The sequence below is a fragment of the Lepisosteus platostomus genome, unplaced genomic scaffold (assembly GCF_059453375.1).
Source record: "Lepisosteus platostomus isolate fLepPlt1 unplaced genomic scaffold, fLepPlt1.hap1 Scaffold_32_H1, whole genome shotgun sequence".
Taxonomy (NCBI): Eukaryota; Metazoa; Chordata; class Actinopteri; order Semionotiformes; family Lepisosteidae; genus Lepisosteus; species Lepisosteus platostomus.
The window spans coordinates 967,048-975,000 of record NW_028291660.1 but is presented as its reverse complement, the minus strand read 5'-3'; the positions used below and the strand labels follow the sequence as shown (position 1 = coordinate 975,000).

Sequence of the window (7,953 nt, the reverse complement as noted above, 5' to 3'; positions counted from 1 at the left end):
TTCCAGCTGGAAGCGGTGTTAATGGTGCCGGCGGTGGGGCGCTCGCCCTGAGGTCTGTGCGGGTCCCAATGCCCCAGTATAGTGACGGAGATGCTGTGTTGTAAAAGGGCGCTGTCTTTTGGATGAGATGTAAAACCGAGGTCACAGCGCTCTGTGGTCATTCAAAATGACCACCAAAACCTTTGACAAAAGCTCTTGGTAATTGATGGTCTTCAATAATGCTTCTCCTTTAGGTACATTTTAAATCAGCTGAAAAATGCTGTGAAATGGGGGGGCACTTCAGGCCAGTGTAGGATTTGGGTTACAAGAACCATGAAACTGCACGAGAAAGCCCGTACACTGAATTACACGGCTTTCTATTCAAAGGAGGACAAAAGAAATTCCCTGAGTTCGATTTTTTGCAGCACAGAGAGGAGCACTGTTGTGAGGCCGGTTAGCTCAGTTGGTTTGAGCGTGGTGCTAATAACGCCAAGGTCACGGGTTCGAGCCCCGTACTGGCCAGGTCCTTTTCTCCTCTCTTACCAAAGCTGTTAGGTTCCTTTCCGTGGTGAGAGGGGTTGTCATGCAACGCTGCCACATAGTGCCGACAGACAAGAGTGTTGCGGGAGAAGAGAAAAGTGTTTGAAGATTTAAGAGTGTCTTAGGTGGAGCCAAAATCAAGTGTCACAAATACAAGTGGGAGGATTTCCAATGTTTAATATGGTAAAAATAAGCGGAAGTTATCTGCCGGTCCGGCACAGTCTGCCATGCTTTTGTCATATACTGTAAAGTGGTGTCGAACTGGGTGTCGAACTGGAGCCTCACCATTTGCATATGTGAGGCTCCAGTTATACATCGAGTGTCACATTAAATGACAAAAATGAAGAGAGTTAAAGCAGCTGGAGAGGTTTTCTTACAACTTTTGAGCTGACACAGTTTTGGAAAATGTTTCCTTCACGCTGCACTGTACAACATAGGCAGCCAAGAGTCTCCAAAACAAAACAGAATTGACAGATAGGAGAAAATTCCCACTCATCCTGAAGTTCCCAAAATCCAGCACTGAGCGTAAACAAAGTGTCTAAGTAGCGTGGGAATGCTAACCCTAACCCTAGCTGGAGTTTGAGCAATCCAGCACTGAGCGTAAAAAGATGAGTCAAAGTAACGTCTAATCGGATTAGTTTCCTTAGAGCTGGTTCAGAGTCTGCTCAAGAGTTTACCTTTCACACATGCGCAAAGAAGAATGTTGGGGGTGCACGCTTCAAGGCGCCTTACAGCTGTAGGGAGTGATTCGAGACGATTCGTGGCGTGTGCTCGTTCCCATATACCGTACGCCCCGGGGTGCAGTGCTAGGATGATGTACAATACCGCTTGGGCACGTAACGGCGTTATACGCAAAGTTTTCGTTTGTTCGTTTTGTTTTGCTCTGCTTTGCTTTGTTTTGCTTTCCATCGCGTTGGTAAGAGCGTAAATAAAAAGGCGATTCCTGCGTCTACCACTAATGTAAGAGCTATTTCAAGTGCGACGTGGTGCGGCTTTTCAAATGCTTGTGGGCATTTCTCTGTTGTTGATTCTTTTTTTGTGTGTAACAAAGTGGCATTTTCATGTCCGGACGGGGAGACTTTATCATTCCGACATGAAGCCACCCTTAAGTCCTCTGAGGTGTGTCTGTCTGCAAGGCTTGTATTTTGGAAATGTTTTTTTGAAACGGAGAACGACTTTGAAATAGGCTTCCGCCGGCGCCTCGCGTTCCAGGTAAGATTGTAGCAAGAACGCAGCGGCAGTGGGGCTTGCTGTAGTCGTGGCCGAGTGGTTAAGGCGATGGACTAGAAATCCATTGGGGTCTCCCCGCGCAGGTTCGAATCCTGCCGACTACGTTATCCGCCTCCAGTCGGTGTGTTTCGGCGCAAGCAAAGAAGCGCGCCTCTTTGCTGTTCCTGGTGGTTTTAAAACGCCCAATCGCTTGTACCCGCTGCCTTGGAAATAAGTTCTTCAGCGTCCGCGAATGGCATTTTGCAGCTGGAAGCAGATGTCGACGCGTTTTGCACAGAGCACCAAAAAAGCGTCTTTTTTGACAGCCCAGGCACTGAGCATTAGTGGTTCAGTGGTAGAATTCTCGCCTGCCACGCGGGAGGCTCGGGTTCGATTCCCGGCCAATGCAGTGGCTTTTGCAGCGAGCGTCTCCATCACTTGCATCCCCTTGCAATTCGCAACTCAAAAAACCCACTGAAGCTAAGCAGGTGTGAGCCAGGTCAGTACCCGGATGAGGGTGAGCTACAGGGAAAAACAAAGCTTCCAGCTGGAAGCGGTGTTAATGGTGCCGGCGGTGGGGCGCTCGCCCTGAGGTCTGTGCGGGTCCCAATGCCCCAGTATAGTGACGGAGATGCTGTGTTGTAAAAGGGCGCTGTCTTTTGGATGAGATGTAAAACCGAGGTCACAGCGCTCTGTGGTCATTCAAAATGACCACCAAAACCTTTGACAAAAGCTCTTGGTAATTGATGGTCTTCAATAATGCTTCTCCTTTAGGTACATTTTAAATCAGCTGAAAAATGCTGTGAAATGGGGGGGCACTTCAGGCCAGTGTAGGATTTGGGTTACAAGAACCATGAAACTGCACGAGAAAGCCCGTACACTGAATTACACGGCTTTCTATTCAAAGGAGGACAAAAGAAATTCCCTGAGTTCGATTTTTTGCAGCACAGAGAGGAGCACTGTTGTGAGGCCGGTTAGCTCAGTTGGTTTGAGCGTGGTGCTAATAACGCCAAGGTCACGGGTTCGAGCCCTGTACTGGCCAGTTCCTTTTCTCCTCTCTTACCAAAGCTGTTAGGTTCCTTTCCGTGGTGAGAGGGGTTGTCATGCAACGCTGCCACATAGTGCCGACAGACAAGAGTGTTGCGGGAGAAAAGTGTTTGAAGATTTAAGAGTGTCTTAGGTGGAGCCAAAATCAAGTGTCACAAATACAAGTGGGAGGATTTCCAATGTTTAATATGGTAAAAATAAGCGGAAGTTATCTGCCGGTCCGGCACAGTCTGCCATGCTTTTGTCATATACTGTAAAGTGGTGTCGAACTGGGTGTCGAACTGGAGCCTCACCATTTGCATATGTGAGGCTCCAGTTATACATCGAGTGTCACATTAAATGACAAAAATGAAGAGAGTTAAAGCAGCTGGAGAGGTTTTCTTACAACTTTTGAGCTGACACAGTTTTGGAAAATGTTTCCTTCACGCTGCACTGTACAACATAGGCAGCCAAGAGTCTCCAAAACAAAACAGAATTGACAGATAGGAGAAAATTCCCACTCATCCTGAAGTTCCCAAAATCCAGCACTGAGCGTAAACAAAGTGTCTAAGTAGCGTGGGAATGCTAACCCTAACCCTAGCTGGAGTTTGAGCAATCCAGCACTGAGCGTAAAAAGATGAGTCAAAGTAACGTCTAATCGGATTAGTTTCCTTAGAGCTGGTTCAGAGTCTGCTCAAGAGTTTACCTTTCACACATGCGCAAAGAAGAATGTTGGGGGTGCACGCTTCAAGGCGCCTTACAGCTGTAGGGAGTGATTCGAGACGATTCGTGGCGTGTGCTCGTTCCCATATACCGTACGCCCCGGGGTGCAGTGCTAGGATGATGTACAATACCGCTTGGGCACGTAACGGCGTTATACGCAAGGTTTTCGTTTGTTCGTTTTGTTTTGCTCTGCTTTGCTTTGTTTTGCTTTCCATCGCGTTGGTAAGAGCGTAAATAAAAAGGCGATTCCTGCGTCTACCACTAATGTAAGAGCTATTTCAAGTGCAACGTGGTGCGGCTTTTCAAATGCTTGTGGGCATTTCTCTGTTGTTGATTCTTTTTTTGTGTGTAACAAAGTGGCATTTTCATGTCCGGACGGGGAGACTTTATCATTCCGACATGAAGCCACCCTTAAGTCCTCTGAGGCGTATCTGTCTGCAAGGCTTGTATTTTGGAAATGTTTTTTTGAAACAGAGAACGACTTTGAAATAGGCTTCCGCCGGCGCCTCGCGTTCCAGGTAAGATTGTAGCAAGAACGCAGCGGCAGTGGGGCTTGCTGTAGTCGTGGCCGAGTGGTTAAGGCGATGGACTAGAAATCCATTGGGGTCTCCCCGCGCAGGTTCGAATCCTGCCGACTACGTTATCCGCCTCCAGTCGGTGTGTTTCGGCGCAAGCAAAGAAGCGCGCCTCTTTGCTGTTCCTGGTGGTTTTAAAACGCCCAATCGCTTGTACCCGCTGCCTTGGAAATAAGTTCTTCAGCGTCCGCGAATGGCATTTTGCAGCTGGAAGCAGATGTCGACGCGTTTTGCACAGAGCACCAAAAAAGCGTCTTTTTTGAAGGCCCAGGCACTGAGCATTGGTGGTTCAGTGGTAGAATTCTCGCCTACCACGCGGGAGGCTCGGGTTCGATTCCCGGCCAATGTAGTGGCTTTTGCGGCGAGCGGCTCCATCACTTGCAACTCGCAACTGAAAACCTACTGAAGCTAAGCAGGTGTGAGCCAGGTCAGTACCCGGATGAGGGTGAGCTACAGGGAAAAACAAAGCTTCCAGCTGGAAGCGGTGTTAATGGTGCGCTCACCCTGACGTCACCCTTAACGCTCACCCTGAGGTCTGTGTGGGTCCCAATGCCACAGCATAGTGACAGACAAGAGTGTTGCGGGAGAAGAGAAATGTGTTTGAAGATTTAAGAGTGTCTTAGGTGCAGCAGAAATAAAGTGTCACAAATGCAAGTGGTTGGATTTCCATTGTTTAATATGGTAAAAATAAGCTGAAGTTATCTACCGGTCCGGCACAGTCTGCCATGCTTTTGTCATATACTGTAAAGTGGTGTCGAACTGGTAGTGTTACATTAAATGACAAAAATGAAGAGAGTTAAAGCAGCTGGAGAGGTTTTCTTACAACTTTTGAGCTGACACAGTTTTGGAAAATGTTTCCTTCACGCTGCACTGTACCACATAGGCAGCCAAGAGTCTCCAAAACAAAACAGAATTGACAGTCATATAATGTCCATTAACCCCGGTTTTAAAAGCAGCATCATGTCTGCCATCATAAGAATATGAGTCCAATATTTTAGAATATAGTCAGAATGACTTCTAACCTTACCTGTGGCGTCTTTAATCCCTATTGCTCAATGCACGGTGAAAGCATTGCATACGTGTCTGACAATGAGGAATGACAGTCATTTGCCTGTTTCACAAATGATCGTATTTTACTAGAGATTCTGTTTGGGATTCAGCTGTGCATTCGGACAGCAATCCCTTTCAAGAAATGATACGTTCTGGATGAGGTCAAAGGTGCTGAAACGCTGTATTTAGGATGTTTGCAGTGATTGTGTCTCCTGCTTCAACGCAGTGATATATAGATGTGCTCCTGTAATTTATTGGTACATGCCCTGGGCAGTAAGCAGTCTGAGGATTTATTTCCAGACGGCATAGAGCAGTGAAGTAGTGAAGTAGTGCAACACACTTTATCATTATATTATTAGAACCTATTCTACTTAAATTATAACATTATACACAATTTGAGTTCATTTTAAAAATTAAAAGGTAATGAAAGGAATGCATATTAATGAGAAAGATAATACCGATATGCATGTGATAATCTTCCTTATATCATGTAGTGCGTCATTTTGACACTTTGTGGGCATGAAATACAAAGAAAATCATGTTCTATGGTACAAGATAAATACAAAACTTAAGCTTTTATTTTAATAAGATTTGTTTATAAAGCATAAGCAATCATTTATTACATTAATATATGTGAAAATAACATTTTAGCATCATATTATTACATACAGGTCTTTAGCTTCAACACAGTGATATATATATATATGCTCACTGATTTTTTGGTACATGCCCAGGTCAATAATCAGAATGAGGATTTATTTCCAGACGGGCTACAGGTAGTGTTGTGAAATACTTCAACACACTGGATCGCAGATTTAGACCCCCTGCACTCTTACTCCTTAAAAACCAAAGAAATGAAGATATGTAGCAATCACATTGTAACAGGGGTGACAGTGACTTAATGCTTATACTAGTGGACTTCTGGTACCTTTAGGGTACGGTGTTCCCTGAAGGGCTCTCAAACCCCGCATTTCAGATGCCTAGCTGTATCGCTGATCTATTCCACCTCAGAATCACTTTTAAACCTTACCTCTGGTATCTTTAATCCCTATTGCTCAACGCATGGTGAAAGTATTGCATAAATGTGTCTGAAAATGAGCAATGGGCACCTGAGAGACTCATTTGCCTGTTTCACAAATGATCATATTTGACTAGAGATTCTGTTTGGGATTCAGTTGTGCATTCTGACAGCAATCCCTTTCAAAAAACGATACATTCTGGATGAGGTCAAAGGTGCAGGAACACTGTATTTAGGATGTGTTTTAAAATCCATTGACTGATCCCCGAATCCTGAAGTTTCTTCGCATGATATCGGGCTTGCAACCACTTTCTGAAAAATGATGAAAAATGCCAAAAATGAAAAAAAAGTTATCAATTCTAGAGCCTAATTTATATCTCCAAATAATTTTATGTGCTTCAGAAGAGCCCAGGAAAGTTTTTTGCATACATGAAACCACGCCCGTTTGCACGTAAGCAGACATGGTTGCACACACGACTTCATGAAAGCACGCGTGCATGCGAAGTCATCCTGTTGAGCATTTGAAAAGCCGCAACACGCCGCACTTGAAATAGCTCTTACATTAGTGGTAGACGCAGGAATCGCCTTTTTATTTACGCTCTTACCAACGCGATGGAAAGCAAAACAAAGCAAAGCAGAGCAAAACAACGAACAAACAAAAACCCTCACGTCCCGCACTTGCAAATAACGCCATTACGTGCCCAAGCGGTATTGTACGTCATCCTAGCACTGCACCCCCGGTGTACGGTATATGGGAACGAGCACACGCCACGAATCGTCTCGAATCACTCCCTACAGCTGTAAGGCACCTTGAAGCGTGCACCCCCAACATTCTTCTTTGCGCATCTGTGAAAGGGAAATTCTTGAGCAAACTCTGAACCAGCTCTAAGGAAAATAATCAGATTAGACATTACTTTGACTCATCTTTTTACGCTCAGTGCTGGATTGCTCAAACTCCAGCTAGGGTTAGGGTTAGCATTCCCACGCTACTTAGACACTTTGTTTATGCTCAGTGCTTGATTTTGGGAACTTCAGGACGAGTGGGAATTTTCTCCTATCTGTCAATTCTGTTTTGTTTTGGAGACTCTTGGCTGCCTATGTTGTACAGTGCAGCGTGAAGGAAACATTTTCCAAAACTGTGTCAGCTCAAAAGCTGTAAGAAAACCTCTCCAGCTGCTTTAACTCTCTTGATTTTTGTCATTTAACGTGACACTCGATGTATAACTGGAGCCTCACATATGCAAATGGTGAGGCTCCAGTTCGACACCCAGTTCCACACCACTTTACAGTATATGACAAAAGCATAGCAGACTGTGCCGGACCGGCAGATAACTTCTGCTTATTTTTACCATATTAAACATTGGAAATCCTCCCACTTGCATTTGTGACACTTGATTTTGGCTCCACCTAAGACACTCTTAAATCATCAAACACTTTTCTCTTCTCCCGCAACACTCTTGTCTGTCGGCACTATGTGGCAGCGTTGCATGACAACCCATCTCACCACGGAAAGGAACCTAACAGCTTTGGTAAGAGGGGAGAAAAGGACCTGGCCCGTACGGGGCTCGAACCCACGACCTTGGCGTTATTAGCACCACACTCTAACCAACTGAGCTAACCAGCCTCACGACAATGGTCCTCTCTGTGCTGACACTGCTCATGATGTTTCCCGAGCCGAAACACTGCGTTTTTCCAAGCCATTTGACAAAGCCCGCCCACTGAAAACTGCAGCAGATCGTGTAAAGACGTTCAACTTTGTAATTACTGCACGCACAGGAAGCAGAATAAATTCCTCTTTTCAAACTGTCAAAGGTTTGCTTTGCGAACGCTGCA

At 45.4% G+C, this 7,953-nt stretch overlaps 6 non-coding genes across 6 annotated transcripts; 5 read left to right on the top strand and 1 right to left on the bottom strand.

Moving 5' to 3' along the window:
- Nucleotides 1-427: 427 nt before the first annotated feature.
- Nucleotides 428-501, top strand: trnai-aau (transfer RNA isoleucine (anticodon AAU)). Its single transcript has one exon. It is a non-coding gene; the product is annotated as a tRNA-Ile (tRNA).
- A 1,270-nt stretch (nt 502-1,771) lies between these two features.
- Nucleotides 1,772-1,853, top strand: trnas-aga (transfer RNA serine (anticodon AGA)). Its single transcript has one exon. It is a non-coding gene; the product is annotated as a tRNA-Ser (tRNA).
- An 843-nt stretch (nt 1,854-2,696) lies between these two features.
- On the top strand, nt 2,697-2,770 carry trnai-aau (transfer RNA isoleucine (anticodon AAU)). The gene has a single exon. It is a non-coding gene; the product is annotated as a tRNA-Ile (tRNA).
- A 1,265-nt stretch (nt 2,771-4,035) lies between these two features.
- trnas-aga (transfer RNA serine (anticodon AGA)) lies at nt 4,036-4,117 on the top strand. Its single transcript has one exon. It is a non-coding gene; the product is annotated as a tRNA-Ser (tRNA).
- A 213-nt stretch (nt 4,118-4,330) lies between these two features.
- trnag-acc (transfer RNA glycine (anticodon ACC)) lies at nt 4,331-4,401 on the top strand. Its single transcript has one exon. It is a non-coding gene; the product is annotated as a tRNA-Gly (tRNA).
- A 3,269-nt stretch (nt 4,402-7,670) lies between these two features.
- trnai-aau (transfer RNA isoleucine (anticodon AAU)) lies at nt 7,671-7,744 on the bottom strand. Its single transcript has one exon. It is a non-coding gene; the product is annotated as a tRNA-Ile (tRNA).
- Between the last annotated feature and the right edge of the window lie 209 nt (nt 7,745-7,953).